Here is an 18,740-nt window from a genome sequence, read left to right as displayed (position 1 = left end):
CTCGGCATCACCACCAGCAGCAACCAAGCTTCCCCGGTACCACAGTAGAAAACAATACAGGGAATCTATTGTCAACTTGTCGGACTACACCCTTCAACCAGACGAAATCGAAGTCCTCAGCAGAGAGCTCAATTTCTGCACCACCACCAAAATGGACCCCATCAGTCTCACGGCAGACACTGAGGAACTCATCAGGTGAATGAGGCTCCGGGAATTCTTCCACAGACCCAAGAGGCCAACAGCGAACCCAAGGAGACGACCAATGAACCGGAACAGCAGACCGAGAGATCTGCGGTGCGGCGACCGAAGTGGAAAGAGTCGAATTGGACCCCTCCGGAAGGCCGCTGCCCTAGACTCGACATGTATGCTCAAGCCGTCAGGAGTCGCGTCAATGCCAGATTCATCAGTCGCATTCACAAGGCAGCCCTGAAAGTCACCCAAGAACAACGCAACGCCATCCTCGCTCTCAAGACCAACCGCAACATCCTTATCAAACCAGCAGACAAAGGAGGGGCCACCTTCATACTGAACAGAACGGACTACTGCAAAGAGGTATACCGACAACTCAACAACCAGGAACACTACAGACAGTTACCCGCAGATCTGATCAAGGCACACATCCGCCAACTCAACAGACTGATCAAGACCTTGGATCCAGACCTTCAGAGCACCCTACGTGCTCTCATCCCATGTACTCCCCGCATTGGAGATCTCTACTGCCTCCCAAAAATACACAAGGCCAACACACCAGGCCGTCCTATCGTTTCAGGCAATGGGACCCTGTGTGAGAATCTCTCTGGCTACATCGAGGGCATCTTGAAACCCATCGTACAAGGTACGCCCAGCTTCTGTCGCGACACGATGGACTTCCTACAGAAACTCAGCACCCATGGACCAGTTGAACCAGGAACATTCCTCGTCACAATGGATGTCTCTGCACTCTACACCAGCATCCCCCATGACGACGACATTGCTGCAATAGCCTCAGTACTCAACACCGACAACTGCCAATCTCCAGACGCAATTCTGCAACTCATCCGCTTCATTCTGGATCACAACGTATTCACCTTCGACAACAAGTTCTTCATCCAGACGCATGGAACAGCCATGGGGACCAAATTCGCACCTCAATATGCCAACATCTTCATGCACAAGTTTGAACAAGACTTCCTCACCGCACAGGACCTTCAACCGACGTTATACACCAGATACATTGATGACATTTTTTTCCTTTGGACCCACAGCGAAGAATAACTGAAACGACTACACGATGAGATCAATAAGTTCCATCCCACCATCAGACTCACCATGGATATTCGCCAAATTCAGTTGCATTCTTGGACACACTCATCTCCATCAAGGACGGTCACCTCAGCACTTTGCTTTACCGCAAGCCCACAGATAACCTCACGATGCTCCACTTCTCCAGCTTTCATCCGAAACACATTAAAGAAGCCATCCCCTATGGACAAGCCCTCCGTATACACAGGATCTTCTCAGACGAGGAGGAGCGTAACCGATACCTATAGATGCTGAAAGATGCCCTCGTACGAACGGGATATGGCGCTCGACTCATCGATCGACAGTTCCAACGCGCCACAGCAAAAAACCGCACTGACCTCCTCAGAAGACAAACACGGGACACAACTGACAGAGTACCCTTCGTCGTCCAGTACTTTCCCGGAGCGGAGAAACTACGACATCTTCTTCGCAGCCTTCAACACATCATCAATGAAGATGAACATCTTGCCAAGGTCATTCCCACACCCCCACTACTTGCCTTCAAACAACCGCGCAACCTCAAACAAACCATTGTTTGCAGCAAGTTACCCAGCCTTCAGCACAGCGACCATGACACCACACAACCCTGCCAGGGCAATCTCTGCAAGATATGCCAGATCATCGACATGGATCCCACCATTACACGTGGAAACACCACCCACCAGGTACGCGGCACATACTCGTGCGACTCAACCAATGTAGTCTACTTCATACACTGCAGGAAAGGATGCCCCGAAGCATGGCACATTGGCGAGACCATGCAGACACTGCGACAACGAATTAACAGGCATCGTGTGACAATCACCAGGCAGGAATGGTCCCTTCCAGTCGGGGAACACTTCAGCAGTCAAGGGCATTCAGCCTCTGATCTCCGAATAAGCGTTCTCCAAGGCGGTCTTCAGGACACGCGACAACGCAGAATTGCCGAGCAAAAACTCATAGGTAAGTTCCGCACGCATGAGTGCGGCCTCAACCGGGATCTTGGATTCATGTCGCATTACATTCACCCCCCACCATCTGGCCTGGACTTGCAAAATCCTACCAACTGTCCTGGCTTGAGACAATTCACACCCCTTTAACCTGGGATTACTCCCCATCTCTGGATCTGTAAAGATTTGATTACCTGCAAATGCTCGCATTCCAAGCATTGTCTGGCATCTCAGACTTTGTCTTTATAAATGTTTCTGGAACATACCTCTTCATTCACCTGAGGAAGGAGCAGTGCTCCGAAACCTCGTGTTTGAAACAAACCTGTTGGACTTTAACCTGGTGTTGTAAGACTTCTTACTGTGCTCACCCCAGTCCAATGCCGGCATCTCCACATCATCAGCAAACTTGGCAATAGTGCATTCACTTCCCTCGTCCAAGTCTTAAATATTGTTACAGATGCCCGGTCAGCTCTCAACAATGGATAAGAGACTGGACCAGATGTCAGAACTTTTTTAAGTTTTAAGGCAATGCGGAAAGATCGATTTATTCCAGGAGTGATAATGTAAGAAATAGGGCTTGGTTATTTTATAAACAAATGTTATTACAACAAAAGAAAATAAATCAATATTTAAACTTTTACTTCAGCTCTGATTACATGCCATTTCTTAACCTTAACACATTAGTTCCTATTAAACATCACTTTAAATAACTCGGCCGCCCACACTGACAGGCCAAGGCAATATTTGCATTTACAAAGCAAGGGGCTTTTTTAAGGAAAGGGATAATACTGGCAGCTTTAAGAGGAGCAATACCTGAAGAGAAAGACACGTTTACAATAATATGGGGATCAGCAGGGGAGGTTGGCTGGTCAGCAGTTTTGTGGTTACAGCATTGAGGAATAAGGATGTGAAGCCCATGGATAAGATGAGATCAGTGAGTGGAGCTCTAAAAGAAATGAAAGAAAGATGTGACTTCAAGGCTCGGGCAAGAGGAGCATTACAGGAGATTTGGTCAGGTGCACCAGTGGAAGGAAACAATGTGGCAGAGGTAGATGATTGGATGGTATCCACCATAGTGACAAAGAAGCTTATGAACTCCTCACACTTATTTTTGGAGGTGACAGTTGAGAGAATAGGGGGAAGGAGTTTAAGGGGGATTTACCTACACTATGTTTACAGCATTGAGATTTTCACCTACTACTGCATGAAATATTGTCATCCAAAAGGCTGCAGAGCAAGGTCAGAATCTGTGACTTTCTCTTGGTGGTGGGCTAGCTGGTTTGGTGGTAGAGGAGCATTTAATCAGATGAGATGGTGATGCGTGGGGACCCCACCATTTTCTCCCCTCCAACCCGGTTAAGTATGGAGTGGGAAGCCCCACGGATGACCTTCTCAGCTTTGTGCCAATTGAGTGGACAATTAAATGCCCACCTGTGGATCAATCCTCCATGTCTTGTGGGACGTGAAAATTAGTAAGTTGAAGGAGCAGCAATCAAGGCTGATGGACAAGCTGGAGGACCTGGAAAACAGGTCTCGCCGGCAGAATCTGAGAATCATTGGGCTCTCGGAGGGAGCCGAGGGAGTGGATGCCACGGCATTTGTGGCAGACATGCTGCAGAAGCTGGTGGGGGATGATTTCTTCCCGCGTCCGTTGGAGCTAGACAGGGCACACAGAGTGCAGGCGAGGCAGCCACGAAGGGGGGGGGGGCAATGGTGGTCAGGTTCCATAGGTTTGTGGACAAGGAGCGGGTTCTACAGTGGGCCAAGAGCACGAGGAGATGCTCATAGAACAACAGTATCCTGCGCATCTACCAGGATCTGAGCCAGGAGGCGGCCTGAAGGAGGGCAGCCTACAGACAAATTAAAGAGATCCTGTTTTAAAAAAAAGGTCTAGTTTGGGCTACTTTTCCCGGCGCGGCTTTGGGTCACATACCGGGAACAGCAACATTATTTTGACAACTCGGAGGAAGCGATGGACTTCGCTAAGGGGCATGGACTGGTGCCGAACTGAGGACCCATGGAGCGCGATTCTCCCAAACCGGGAGAAATCGTAAGGCTGGCGTCAAACCCGGGCGGGTTTGACGCCAGCCCCCCACTTCCCAACCGGGAACCGATTCTGGTCCCCGGTCGGGGCTAGCAGCCCGACGCCGTAAGCTCCGGCATCACGGGCTTAACGAATTTTGTTAAGCCCGCTTGCCCAAGTTAGCGCCGGCTGACGCGTCATATGACGTCAGCCGCGCATGCGCGGATTGGAAGACCCCAACCCGCATGCGCGGATGACGTCATCGCGTATTTGCGCGAAACCCGCGCATGCGCGGGTCGGGATGCCCCTCAGCCGCCCCGCGAATGGATACTGCGGGGCGGCGGAAGGACAAATAGTGTGCAGGCATCGGGCCCGCTGCCCGTAATCGGTGCCCACCGATCGCGGGCCCATGGCACCCTTGTCACGGCCGTGGTACTGCCGTGCCAATCGGTGCCATGGTTATAAAATGCGAGTGTTTACGGCCGTTTTTACGAACGGCCAGACCAGGTGTGTTTGCCGTTCGTAAAAACAGCCGTAAAGGGCTGGGAACTCGGCTCATCTATCAGCTGTTAATCGCTGCCGGCCGTAAAAAAACGGCGGCAGCGATTCGTGTGGGGAGTTGGGCGTGGGGGGGGGGGGGAGATTAGCGGGAGGGCGTCGGAACAACGTGGCCGTAAAATTTTACGAGCCACGCTATTCTCCGCACCGTCGGGAGTGCGGAGAATCTCGCCCATGGACTCAAGTTAGAATGTACTAAGGGATGTTTGCATTTGTTCACAGATTGCCCTTTGTGTTAGCGATGTCGTTCGGCATGCTCTTTTACTTAAAATTGGGGGTGTTCTTGTGTTTGTGTTTGCCTGTTTGAAAGTTTTAAAGTTAAAGCCAAAGTGGTAGTCAAAGTTTAAGTTGTTGGGTGCTGGGGGTGCTGTTCGGGTTCTCTTTGATTTTTTTTTCTTCTGGGAATGTTGCTTTGTTCTTTCTTTGTTTTCTCTCTGTCTTGGTCCCAGAGCGATTGTTCGAACAGGACTGTTACCTGGAATGTTAGAGGATTAAATGGGCCGGTCAAGAAGTGTGTTCGCGCACTTACGGGCTCTGAAGGCGGATGTAATGTTGCTGCAGGAGACACTTTTGAAAGTGGCGGACCAGAATAGATTATGGAAGGGCTGGGTTAGCTAAGACCAGAGGGGTCGCGATCATGATTAACAAACGGGTTAAATTTGAGGTGGACAGCACAGTTGCGGATGGGGGAGGTAGATTTCTCATGGTCCGGGGTAAGCTTGAGGGGGTGAAGGTGGTCCTAGTGAATGTTTACGTTCCAAACTGGGATGATGTAGATTTCATCAAAAGGCTGCTGGGGAAAATCCCCGACTTGGATTCGCACACGTTGATTCTGGGTGGGGACTTTAATACAGTCCTCGATCCCGACCTGGACCTGTCGTGCTCCAGAACGGGCAGGGTCCCGGTAATGGCAAGAGAACTGAGAGGGTTCATGGAACAAATGGTGGACCCCTGGAGAATCCGCCGGGCGACGGGGAAGGAGTTCTCGTTCTATTCACATGTTCATAAGATTTATTCTCGTATTATAGAACGAGGATCACTATGGGGTTCGCCCAGAGGTGGCAACCTTTTTTTTTTAGAACAGTACAGCACAGAACAGGCCCTTCGGCCCTCGATGTTGTGCCGAGCAATGATCACCCTTCTCAAACCCACGTATCCACCCTATACCCGTAACCCAACAACCCCCCCCCCCCTTAACCTTACTTTTTTTAGGACACTACGGGCAATTTATCATGGCCAATCCACCTAACCCGCACATCTTTGGACTGTGGGAGAAAACCGGAGCACCCGGAGGAAACTCACGCCCCCACAACTTCTTCGCAGGGAACTGATCGTCAGCGAAGGGTGGGGGGGGTGGTAGAATAGTGTAGAGTAGGGGGGAAGAATAGGCAGGGCTATCTGCAAGAGTGGTACTGTTATTTGCACTATGTTTTTTGTAATTGGTATCTGCACACTTATGTATATTGTTACTGTTTACAATGCCAAAGATACCTCAATAAAATTGTCTGTTAAAAAAAGAACTCTTTCTACTTTGACATTTGAACAATATAATTCAAATGTCATTACACTTCTGTTTGTCAATCAAGCCCTTGACAGATACTAAAATGGAGCATTCACACTTTCTAGTCCAATAATTGATTATGTAGTAACACTGGTTATCATCAGTAGAGAACGCTGTTCACTCTCATACCTGGTTAATTTTATACAACAGTCTAAGTGTAGCGCTAACAATTATACTCAAAGCCGAGAGACTAGTACAATAGAGGCTTTATTGTTGTACGATGCTGTCCCTCCATCTGCAACTGTAGACTAAAGGTCTGAGTGACTCACATGCAAATTTATACACAAGCTCCCTGTGGGCGTCAGGACTTGGGAAAGTGGAATTGTAAGATCGGGGAGTGTAAAATGAGGGTGGGGTCCAGGGTTCAAATTCTCCTCGTCTTCCGTATCGCTTGAATAGGGGAACATCGGCATGCCAGAGTAACTGGGAGGATCCTCCTTTCCTATAATCTGATTGGTCAGTCCTACTTTTCTGCCGGCAGGAGGTTTGTTATTGCCAGATTGCTTTTTTTAGTGTTTTGATTGTTTTCTATCCCAAAGCTCACATTACAATTTTAAAGTCTCCCAATCTTTCGCTTTACCATTCACACATTCATTAATATCTCTTTTGCGGGAGTTATCTTTCCAACTCATTGTGATTGTTCGTTGCGTTAAGTGGACTGTTTTTTTTTCCACTGTAAAATTAAACAATTTGAAACCGGCATTTTTTTTTCCAGATTGCTTTTTTTTCTGCATCAATGCTATTGTCAAAGTTCCAAGATCCCTGTGTAACCTAGTGGCCAGATATCGTTACCTCATTTATTGTTTAAAGCAGCGCTGCAGCCAATCTTCGAATATTACGTTCTTGAGAAGGGGTTTCTAAACACATGAAAAATAGAGGGCAATTGCCCCTAGCTTTGTCTAAAGTTTGTCGCATAATGTCAGTAAAAATGTGCCCCTGGCAAAAAAAAACGCTCAAACAAAATTTCTGGCACCAAATCAAATTGGAGGGTCCTTGACCCCAAAAAATTACTGACAGGGTCCCTGACCCGAAAAAAATTATTGACAGGGTCCCTGACCCGAAAAAATTACTGACAGCCTGTATAAATCTGATGCGGATGAAAAACGAGATCAACAATGTCCCTGACCTGCGGCTAATTACACAAAAAAAATGTACTCAGTCAAATTTAGATTCGAGAACCGTCACCTATTTAGTTACTTCCGTCAGGGATGAGGGGTCGCAGCACAGATCCGAGAGAGAGAGAGACCAAGGTCAATCTTACCTTGTGCCGGCGTCTGTCTCTTTACTCCGGGCCGTGGCTTTGATCACTTTTTCTCAGTCCCTCATGGAAGCTCACTTCAGAACATTGGATTTTTTCTCGCAGCGCCAAATGTCGTATTCTATATTTTCCCCGCGTTTGTCTGTGATAGAGAAATTCAAACAGCATTCATTAGGGAAGCAAAACTGAACTTTATTCACTAATTAGAACTGCTAGCAGAAATGGCAGAAACTTGAAGTCGGAAGGCAGTCAATTACAAACTGCTGAGTCCGTCCCAAGTCTGCGATATTACAGAAAAAGAAGGCGATTCTTATACATTGTAGGATCAAGATAACATGAATACAACTTGGTCAGGAATTTGAAATAAAAAGAAATAATAAACATCCAGTAACGTCTCTTTCCAAAAAACTGGTTAAATAACAAATATTGAAAATTGACTGAAATATGTCCCACTCATAGCCTTCTCGCAGTAAGGATGTACAACAACTAACGACACCTGACCTTATTAGGCAGACAGACACTGCAAATTCGGAGCGGTAATACAGTGCATTGATAATGGTATGTTTATAGAACTGTCTCAAATACGAGGTCACCAGCTGCAGAATTTAATAACTTCTGTGCCTGCGCCTGATTGCTCTGTGTTCTATGCTGGCAGCTAACGTTAACCCTGAGTACCACTGTTTAAAACACCCGATAGAGTCCAGATGAGAGAATATAGTGACCCAAGCCTTGATAACGGCATTACTATATCACCTATCCCGCAGGCCCAGCTTCGAAACTTTCCCCTATTCACTACTCCACGGTGGTGGTCGATTGATTTTGATCCCTCACACTTAGATATTCCCAATCCGCATGTCACTCTTTGCTACAATCATACAGTATGCTCGCCCGATTTGGAGAGCATTTACCAAGACAAAAGAAAGGTCTGCCTTTCTTGTCGATTTACCCCGCAGCCTATGGCGTCAGTCGAGACTTGTATCACCCCACGTGACCCTTTCTGTCAACGAAGGCTACTGTGCCAAGTCCTTGGGATTTCTGGCAGCTGCACTATGAGGACAAGCTGATCCTTTCCTTAATGATAGTCAAACCCTACCCGCAGGCACTTTAGAATATTTTAAACGCCCATTTGTCCACATTGGTCCACTGCACCATCATCATTCAGCCCAATCTACGACTCCTGATCTACCCGCAGATTTATGGGCAGCCTCCAAACACGAAGTTGGTCTCACTAATGTCCCTCCTGTTGTTATTAGAATCAAACCTGATATGCCCTTGCCCTCAATTTCACAGTATCCTTTGCGGCCCGAGGCTGAAGAAGGAGTCTCGGTCATGATTCAATCGTTCCTTCAACAGGGAATTTTGATACCGTGCCAATCGCCCTGTAACACCCCGATTCTTCCAGTTCCTAAGATAGGTAGACCATCCGAATGGCGTTTGGTCACTCCCAGTTAGCGACATTAGCACCTCCTGGTGGCTCCACCATCATTCAATATGTTGATGACTTACTCCTTGCCAGCCCTGATTTCATCGCTAACCAACGTGACTCTTTTTACCTGCTCATCCGTCTCAATTTATGGGGATATGTGATCCCGCCCGCTAAAGTTCATAAAGGCCAACGACAAGTCAAATTTTTGGATGTCCTAATAATTGCTACTGATCGCTCCCTTACTCAAGAACGCATTATTCCTATACTGCAGACCCCATTTCCTACATCGCCCAAGTAGGTGAGAGCCTTTTTAGGATTAGTGAACTTTGGCAGACAATGGATTCCGAATGTTACTGTATATACTAAAGAATTAACTCCGTACTCCTCTCAAAATGCTCCTCTTAAGTTTGAACTACCTGATTCAGCAAAGCAATCTTTTATTACTCTGAAAAATGCCCTGGCTACCGCCCCAGCACTAGGACGACCTATGTATGACAGACCTTTGCACCCAAATTCTTACTGCTGTCCATTTGTTAGCACAGGCAGCCTCTAATCTAACCCTTCATCAGCCAGTACAAGTGCATACTACACACTCTATCGTGGCTCTCCTAATGTCTCAGCAAACCCAGCATCTGACTCAAGCGCGATTGAGCCGCTATGAGGTTTCACTATTGCAAAACCCCTACCTCTCTTTTCATTATTGTTCAACCTTAAATCCTGCTGTGTTCCTTGAACAGCCCCCCGATAACCTTGAAGACCCACCACACGATTGTTTGCTTCGGAACCACTTCCTTACCGCACCTCGCCCAGATTTAACAGACAGGCCTATTGATAATTCAGATCTAATTTTTTATCTTGATGGCAGTTCCTGCATTTCCCCATTTGGCGTCCCACAGTTGGGATATGCCGTGGTAACCGACACTGACGTGCAAGAAGCAGCAGCCTTCCAGACCCCTGTCTTTGCACAAAAAGCCGAGCTATTTTGCCCTTACTCAAGCATGTATTTTGGCTACAGACAAAAGTACTAATGTCTACACTGATTCTAGATATGCCTTTGGCGTGACCCATGATTTCGGCCGCCCCTTTGGGTTAAAAATCTCCTCGATGCTATTCAGCTTCCCCGTCAATTGGCAGTTATTAAATGTGTTGCGCACACGAAGGGTGACACTCCTGTTCAATTAGGAAATGCCCGTGCTGATTCAGCTGCTAAAACTGCAGCTTCATCAACCTCTTTAATTGTTCCCAGTGGGGCTAATCAGGCTCTAAACCAGGTTCCTGCATTGCGGACGAAGGGCATGCCAGAGATAGCTGAAGTTCAAAATTTGCAGAGGGACGCCTCTGATTCTGAGTGAACACTATGGAAGTCAATGGGGTGTTCGCACTCCTTGACACGAGACCTCTGGCTGACTCCAGTTGGTCAAGTTTGTATTCCGAATTCTTTATTGCCGTTACTTGTTAATTATTTGCATTCTTATACCCATCTTGGCAAGGAGAGAGTGGTACAGCTACTTCTAAAAACTTGGTGGCACCCAGATTTGAATACAGCAGCGCAAACGCGGCTGGATCGATGCATCATTTGCATGAAACATAATAAGGGTAAAGGTATTAAATGCCCTCCGGGAACCACCCCCTTGCCAGATGATCCTTTTGCTTCTATACAGCTTAATTTTATCGAATTGCCAAAAGCACAGTGCTATAAATATTGTTTAGTAATAATCGATGTGTTTAGTAAATGGATTGAAGCATTCCCCACCACTAATTATACGGCACATACAGTAGTGAAGTTGTTGTTAACGGAAGTCATTCCTCGTTTTGGGGTATCCAAAATGGTGAGCTCAGTCAATGGACCACATTTTGTAGCTCGGATCAATAGTGAATTGTGCAAAGCACTTGTAATTAAACAGCAACTGCACTGCGCGTATCACCCGCAGGTAGCAGGAATTCTGGAAAGAGCCAACGGGACTTTAAAAGAAAAATTATCTAAATTAACTGAAGAAACTGGGTTAAATTGGCTAAAAGTATTACCCTTGGCACTGTTTCACATGCGAGTGACTCCCCATTCACGGACCGGACTGTCAGCTGCAGAGATAGTCTATGGTCGGCCAATGAGGACTCCCTGGGATGCCCATGGAAAGCCCCTAGAGGGAGTAGATCTCCATGTGATGGGGGAACAAATGCAGAACTATTTGAATCAATTAACACTTTCTTTGAAGTTTCTTCACTCACAGGTAAAACAGGCACATCTACCAGTAACGACAGGGAGAGCCGTCCCTCGATATCCAGTGGTCAAACCCGGAGACCTCGTGTTGGTAAAAAACTGGGACAGAAAGAAACTAGGACAATGCTGGAGCGGACCATTCCTCGTACTACTGACGACGCCAACTTCGGTCAAACTTGAAGGATGTTCAAGTTGGATACATCTATCCGATTGCAAGAAGATAGTCTCCAACCCAGACGAGAACACAGGATGAAGATCTTCAGTATAATTTTTGGACTTTCTGGACTACTTAGCCTTAATGGCCACTCGGTAGTAAAAAAGCGAACTAAACGAGACCTGCCTTCCAATACCTATTTACATATGTCATATCTTTACGCCAAAAAATTGAATATTAGCAAGTGTTGGGTTTGTACCCATATCCCCGTCCATTCAAGGGAAGGAATACCTCTCCAATCCCTCCCCTTTCATACCGCAGAGACAGCTGAATGGATTTTACGACAAAATCAAACAGGCATCAGGGGAGATAGGGGGAATATTAAAATATGGAGATCTGCTGGCTATGACATGACTAAATTTTCAGCTTCGTATCAACCTACCTATAATCATGCCTTAACTCCACCCTCCCTCACTGTCCACTCGTATAATGCTCAAGGTTCCATATGTTTTAATAAATCAGGGAAAGGAAAGTTAATGGGGCAAAGTAGGTGCAACCTACCAATATAATCCCCTGGATGACATCAGCTGATGATTTTACAGCCTACAATGGAACCTATTTCATATGCGGCACTAAAGCATATCCGTGGCTCCCCATTAATTGGACAGGGTCCTGCTTTTTGGGATATGTCGTACCCCAAATGCGTCACCTACCCACCCTTAAGCACTCCCCCTCGCGAGCAAAAAGAACAATTTCTAAAACGGAACAGTTCCTTATGATGGCCTTTCCCTTGTATGGAACGGGCAAGGCTTCCAACGAACTGATCTACATGGCCTCAGCATTGGAACATCTGGCAAACGTAACGGCAACAGAAGCCAGGGACACTGGACAGGCACTGGCCGAGGTCTCAGCTGAGCTAGTGGCTGTCCGGACCGTGGCATTACAAAATCGACTGGCTTTAGATTATCTGTTAGCCTTGCAGGGAGGAACGTGCGCTATCATAGGCCAAGAGTGCTGTACTTACATTCCAGATGGCTCTGAAAATATCACTAACCTGGCCGACCATATTAAGAAACAGGCTGCTCAAATTCAAGAAATTGGCAGTGAATTTCATGACTATAACCCGCCGGGTTGGCTAGGGTGATTGGGTCATGGATTATTTGACTGGATCTTTAAGGCCTTTATTCTACTACTACTAATGCTACTAGGGATAGGATTGCTTGCCTGCTTGTGTAAATGCATTTTCAAACGAATCATGGATATACCTATTTAGCTAGTTGTCATGATATGACAAAAGGGGGGAGTGTGGTATTGTGTGAAGCAAATAATGGCATGATGGGAAAAGTAGTCAAGTTTTATTGGTACAAGTGAATTTAAACTGATTTTCATATAACCTAAGGCACAGAATAGAGAGACAGCCAAGGTCAGCATGTCCTGAGAACTGGGTGACTCTGAGAGTCTAGATAAGGCCTCTTCATCATGAACCTAGAAGCAGTCTCAATACATAACAAGCTGAACAACTGTCTCTTCCTGTTCGTAAACAAATTTGTCCCTTTCTTAAAACAAAGACAAGATAATGATATGAAACTCCAGTCCCCTAAAGGTCAGCAAGGTGACGCCATTGTAACGATGATTACTTATGTTTTACTTTCGATCAAATTCCTGACCAAGTTGTATTCATGTTATCTTGATCCTATAATGTATAAGAATCGCCTTCTTTTTCTGTAATATCGCAGACTTGGGACGGACTCAGCAGTTTGTAATTGACTGCCTTCCGACTTCAAGTTTCTGCCATTTCTGCTAGCAGTTCTAATTAGTGAATAAAGTTCAGTTTTGCTTACCTAATGAATGCTGTTTGAATTTCTCTATCACAGACAAACGCGGGGAAAATATAGAATATGACAAGCCGGCAGGGGCTGGCATACATCCCCCTACTGCAAGTACCCATAACTACAGTGGTTATATCACCACACTAAGTTATGAAATAAAGCCAGTTGTGTTCCTGGGACATCTGTCTGTGAACTGCTAAATTTTTCAGTGTGGTCAAAAATCAGGAGGAGGCACTATCATAAGTCATTTTCTATGAGTTTCTTTGGTGGCTGGACCATTTCTTTTCGAGTGATTCAGAACTCCTTCATAGACAATGGGCATCATTATGCCTTGTTTGTATTCCTGTTAATGTGTCATTATGGAGGCCATTTGATCAGGATGACAGACAACATTTTCTAAGCTCCTGGCATTCGTCACCACATATCTACTTAACTTATTAGATCCCAGGGTACAGGGTCTGAAAATGTTATTCAACTCTGTTGATGATGACGCACAGAGATTCTGAGGCCAGAAATACACCAAAAGTTGTGTGTCGAAGGCAAGTTCACTACCAGAGGATACGCAAGTGATCATCCAAACAGGGAGAAATTCAGTTAATGAGGTACACTAGGCATTGCAGACAACACCAAGAGGTACATTATACAAGTTCTCCAGTTTCATTCATGAAACTGGGCAGCAGGGTAGCATGGTGGTTAGCATAAATGCTTCACAGCTCCAGGGTCCCAGGTTCGATTCCCGGCTGGGTCACTGTCTGTGTGGAGTCTGCATGTCCTCCCCCTGTGTGCGTGGGTTTCCTCCGGGAGCTCCGGTTTCCTCCCACAGTCCAAAGATGTGCGGGTTAGGTGGATTTGCCATGCTAAATTGCCCGTAGTGTCCTAATAAATGTAAGGTTAAGGGGGGGGGTTGTTGGGTTACGGGTATAGGGTGGATATGTGGGTTTGAGTAGGGTGATCATGGCTCGGCACAACATTGAGGGCCGAAGGGCCTGTTCTGTGCTGTACTGTTCTATGTTCTAAATGAACTAATGATAGTAGCCCATTTTGCCTCGGAGATTTCATCCATAGAGTCCGGAAAACCTCTATTGGCTCAGAATATCAACAGTGCTCATCGTGAAATGTTATCTCTTTGGCTCATTATCATTCCCCAAATCAGGAATCACCGCTATAGCAGACAATTGTGGGGAGGCCTTTGTTAACCATATGGCTATTCCATGCTCTAGCCAATGCTGCTGAAGCCCCTCAATCAACATCATCAGTTGCTCCACTGGCAATGGGGTGGATAACGCCCCCTCCTCCTTCTTCAACTGTGCCAAGCAGATTCTCCACCTTCAGTACCGTCACCTTATCCGACTTCTGACAAGTGCAGTAACCCGACAGCATTCCACCTCGGAGGAGAATTCAATTATACCACTTCTCACCATTCCCACCCGTTCCACGTAATTTCTGACCAAAGAGCCCATTAATCTGGCAGAAAGGGCTAAAACCAAAACCAAAATCTTCAAGCAGGAGCCACCCTGTATGTGACCGATCAGCACATGACCACCTCCAGAAGTCTTGGCCATACCGTCTGTGTTCATCGTGTGTGATTCCATAGTGACTTATTCGAAGTGGCATACTGAGAGGCTTTGTTGAAATGTTTATCAGAATTGGACTGCCAAACCAGCAATGGATAACAGTCCATTATTTGTATCATGAGTCATTTTTGGCATAGAAGGAGGAAATTTGGCCCATTGAGTCTATGTTAGTTGAAATGAAAAAAAAATGAAAATCGCTTTATTGTCACGAGTAGGCTTCAATGAAGTTACTGTGAAAAGCCCCTAGTCGCCACATTCCGGCGCCTGTCCGGGGAGGCTGGTACGGGAATCGAACCATGCTGCTGGCCTGCTTGAAAAGCCAGCGATTTAGCTGAGTGAGCTAAACCAGCCCCTATAGTTCCGCATAGAGTAACTCAATCAGACCCATTCTCCCACTTGATTGGCATAATCAAGGGGCATAATTAGGGGCAGCACGGTAGCATAGTGGTTAGCATAAATGCTTCACAGCTCCAGGGTCCCAGGTTCGATTCCCGGCTGGGTCACTGTCTGTGTGGAGTCTGCACGTCCTCCCCGTGTGTGCGTGGGTTTCCTCCGGGTGCTCCGGTTTCCTCCCACAGTCCAAAGATGTGCGGGTTAGGTGGATTGGCCATGCTAAATTGCCCGTAGTGTCCTAAAAAGTAAGGTTAAGGGGGGGGTTGTTGGGTTACCGGTATAGGGTGGATACGTGGGTTTGAGTAGGGTGATCATGGCTCGGCACAACATCGAGGGCCGAAGGGCCTGTTCTGTGCTGTACTGTTCTATGTTCTATGTTCTATAATATGGGGATTAAAATGTAGACTGGACTTTCAGTCCAGGGATGGCAACAAGGAATAGGGACTAGTTCCGGATCCCAATACCTCACAGCATACTGTAGGCATGTCCACTGCAATCTTCAACGTTCCAGCCAATTAAAGGCCAGGGAATGGGTTCACTGTCCAATCACGTACATTGGGCTTGCCCTCGACACTGGAGGGCAATTGAAGGCACTCCAGCAATCAGAGATTCACAAGCCTGGCGCCTGAGGTGGCACTTGCCAATCTGAGCAGGAGACTATGGGACACAAACAAAGTTAAATTTGCTTTTACAAAGTTACAGCTGCCTGGCCATGAGAAGTAGCCCCATCCAGGGACAACTAGATGCCTCCAGCTGTTACACGGCAACCATTATGGGCCTGTTGCTATGGTGATATGCGTCTAGGCATATCTATGTATAATTGTACATAGTTGTACCATAGAACACAGAATTTACAGTGCAGAAGGAGGCTATTCGGGCCAGCGAATGTGCACCAGCTCTTGGAAAGCGCACCCCACGTAAACCCCACATCTCAACCCTATCCCCGTAACCGGGCAACCCCGCCTAATATTTTTGGGCACCTTGGGCACACTTATTTTTGGGTGGATTAGCATGCCAATCCACCTAACCTCCACTTCTTTGGACTGCGGGAAGAAGCCGGAGCACCCGGGGGAAACCCACGCAGACACAGGGAGAATGTGCAGATTCCACACAGGCAGTGACCTAAGCCAGGAATCGAACCTGGGGCCCTGGCGCTGTGAAGCAACTGTGCTAACCACTGTGCTACCATACCCATCAAGAATAAATACTTGCTGCAGTCACATCTTTGTGTTCTATGTGTACCATCATGATCAAGGAAGCAAGTGAACACAACAGGTGCCAGAGGAGGGATTTGCTTGCATGATATTTTGTGCACCCTTCTTGCACTGAACCAACATGTTGTCTTGAACATGTGTTATAAATTAGCTATATGCTTAAAATCTGCTTGAAATAGGCAAAGGAACAAGTTAGTTGGATTTTGTTCTACCGGAACCACCTCAGATTTAGTTCCACAGAAACAAGACGAATAAGATAGTTAGCCTTAGGTGATGATGTCTATCCCAAAAAGGGTCCATGAACAAACTATCAGACTGTAGTGGGAGAGCAACTGGCAGATAATTAAAATGACCACTGGACAGAGCTGTGCCAGATGTTTCATTTAATCTTGCTGACTAAGATGTTTGCTTCAGCACCTGAGCTCATTAGTGTTGGGAAATAGAGCGTATTTTACAGGACAACATTAAAGTTCCACAGCCTGACAAAGAATATGAACAGCTGAGAATAAGAACAGCTGAACTGAAAGGCCATTATGAACAGCTTATTAGCAGGTCTTACACTTAAATAACTGATAGTGGAAGAGATACAAATAATGAAACTTTTGGGAGTTATTTTGGTGTTGGAGATGAAATGTTATGGGGCGGATGAAACTGGTCAGGGAGGACAGCTTGAGACATGACATGGAAAGATGAGATAAGGCTGATTGATCAAGGTCAGTAGATATGTGTGACGGCTAAAGAAGCAAATGGTTGGTGAAAGGCATTAAGGGACATTGAAGCAGACCCTTCATTCCAAGGTTGAGACAAAGAACTCAGCACTTTGTCGGGAATTTTGAAATAAAGTAAATATTTATAGGGAGCAAAATCCTGATCAATAATCCTTCCAGGTGCTCTCCTGGTTAAAAGGTATAAAATAAGAGACACTTGGAAAGTTCTTTGCAGTAGGCAGTGAACTCTCAAGGAAGGCTCTGGCCAAACACACCGAAGAGGCTTGAGATGTCAAGATGAAGAACAAAAGGACTGATCACATATGCCAACTATTCTGTCTGATCTTGACCAATACTTGCTTCTTGTCATGGTTGCATGTTTTTGCTCTATAATTAGTGTGTCATATTCTATCTTAAACACTCATTAAACTCAATATCTTGCCATAATGGTTGCACACTCATCCCTGTTTGATTGACTAGGTAGTGATAATTCTCAAGTATCTTTTGAAGATGAAAAATATACACATGGTCAGGCCAACACGGGTTCTTTATTATAACTTGAACTGGAACATGAATACACACACCACGGGGTAAATGGGCACATTTATTTCGCCAGTCATCCAGACTCGAAATGTTAGCTCGCTGTTCTCTCCACAGATTATGGCAGACTTGATGAGATTATCCAGTATTTTCTCTTTTTGTTTGAGCACATTTACATCTGTCTTACTCTGTCAGTCTACCCACCAAGCTCGGTTATGTGAGATATGACTTACAGAACGGGATTTGCCACCCTCCGAGGCAAATCGGCTGATGTTTGACCGGAGTCTTTTTTGAGTGTTTGTTTTCACCGTCTACTGCACTGAACTTTCCAAACATCTCCTACTTTATACGCCTTTTCCAGGCGGACGCCTGGTAGGATTATTGACAAAGATTTCGCTCCCTCTAATGATTTACTTTATTTCAAAATTCCCTACAAAATGTTGAGTTCTTTGTCGAAATCTTGGATTGAAATGTCCTCCTTTAACGCCATTCACCAACCATCAGCTTCTTGAAGTGTCACACTTATTTATTGCCCTTGATATTCCGGTCCTGCCGCCGTCTACAGGATTTCCCCTTGTTTGCACCCCATCGCTGCCACGGCAGGGGTTCGCTATCAGCAGGACCCGAAGATTCTGCCACAGTCTCTTAAGGTGAGTCCACAACAAAGGTGAGTGAACTGCTAGACAGGTGACGTGCCTTCCAAAATGTTTGTAATCACCTGTCAAGTAACCAAAACACTTTCTGAGAGAAGGACATGTTTTGAACAGCAGCCTGGCCGTGTCTGGGATTCTTCAGTGTAACTGATCAAAGCCTTCCCAGCTTGCCAGTTTCACGGAAGAAGCTCTTTCTGCCGGCACATGACCTCGGCGAGTTGCTGACACATCAGAAAGCTGGTGTCATGCCTGAAAAAAATCCAGGATTCAGAGTTAAAGGGGCTGCTTAACAACCTCAACAATTACTTAATTACTTGCCCAACAGATCCAAGGGGCTTCCCCGCTTACATTCAATACTGTCCCAAGCAAAACTGAAACAGGGTGGTGGACATGTCGAGAATCACAGCCTGACATCAATATCC

At 46.2% G+C, this 18,740-nt stretch overlaps 1 long non-coding RNA gene across 1 annotated transcript in view; it reads right to left on the bottom strand.

The window, feature by feature from the left end:
- LOC119972953 overlaps nt 1-7,677 on the bottom strand; it is a 39,697-nt gene extending 32,020 nt beyond the window's left edge. The window contains exon 1 of the long non-coding RNA XR_005462192.1: nt 7,614-7,677. This is a non-coding gene — a long non-coding RNA (uncharacterized LOC119972953). The remainder of the gene's footprint in view (nt 1-7,613) is intronic.
- Nucleotides 7,678-18,740: the final 11,063 nt, after the last annotated feature.

This window comes from Scyliorhinus canicula, chromosome 10, assembly GCF_902713615.1.
Source record: "Scyliorhinus canicula chromosome 10, sScyCan1.1, whole genome shotgun sequence".
NCBI classification, from domain to species: Eukaryota; Metazoa; Chordata; class Chondrichthyes; order Carcharhiniformes; family Scyliorhinidae; genus Scyliorhinus; species Scyliorhinus canicula.
Note: the sequence above shows the minus strand (reverse complement) of the source record. Positions and strands in the feature narration are given on the sequence as shown.